Genomic DNA, 1,160 nt, shown 5'->3' with positions numbered 1-1,160 from the left:
GACAATATACAGATTAATAGAAATGGGTTAAATTAATATAAGAGTTAGACTCTAAGAAGCTAGAGCTAATGGGCCAAGCAGTGATTTAAATAATATGGTTTCTGTGTGATTATTTTGGTTCTGGGCAGCCAGGACAAAGAAGCGGCCTTCCTCTTACACCTTCCCCAGGCTTAGACCTGCTGTGTCTCTACAGAAACATCTGCACAGCTGGAGACTCCAGCTGTTTTGAGGGAACTCAATTTATCACCCAGCTTTAAACCTGTGCCCACCAGTGGCAAGTGTGTCAATCTCAGAATGCTTCAAAGCCTGGAATGGTGACTCATGTCTGTAATCCCAACCTCAGGAGGCTGAAGCAGGAGGACTGCCACCAGTTTAAGGCCAGCCTAGACTGCAGAGACCCTGTCTCAAGAATGTTTTAAAATTTCAGTCTTTGGGGGATGGCAAGATTCAGCAGGTAAAGGTAGCTGCCCCCAAGCCTGAGAACCTGACCCCCAGCACCCAAAAGGTAGAAGGAGAGGACCAACTTCCTTGGGATATCCTCTTACACACACACACATGAGCACAGCAGTTATACCTACATATGTACATAAATATCAACCTTTATATTTTTATTTTGAATTGTATGTATGTATGGGTTTGTAAATGTGCCCATGGAGGCCAGAAGAGAGCATTAGATCTCCTAGAATTGGAGTTATAGGTGGTTGGAAGTTGCCTGGGATAGGTGCTGGAAACTAAACTCAGGTCCTCTGGGAGAGTGGAAAGACCTCAGAACAATTAACAACCAGAAGAAAAAAAAACAAACAAACCAAAATCCATGTTGTGAATAGCACACCGCCCTGTGTATCTGTAACAAAATGGTGTTTTGTTAAATGTAAGCATGTGTCACTACTTATGTAGCCCTTGTAGTGGTTCCAATGAAGATGGCCTCCATAGGCTCATAGGGAGTGACACTATCAGGTATAACCTTGCTGGAGGAAGTGTGTCACTGGGGGTGGGCTTTCAGGTTTCAGATGCTCAAGCCAGGCCCAGTGTCACTCTGTTCTGCCTGCCTTTGGATCCAGATGTAGAACTCTCGGCTACCTCTCCAGCATGTCTGACTGCATGCCACCATGTTTCCCACCAAGATGACAATGGACTGAACTTTTGAACTGTAACCCAAC

The sequence above is a fragment of the Microtus ochrogaster genome, chromosome 5, assembly GCF_000317375.1.
Source record: "Microtus ochrogaster isolate Prairie Vole_2 chromosome 5, MicOch1.0, whole genome shotgun sequence".
Taxonomy (NCBI): Eukaryota; Metazoa; Chordata; class Mammalia; order Rodentia; family Cricetidae; genus Microtus; species Microtus ochrogaster.
This window is presented reverse-complemented; position numbering follows the sequence as displayed.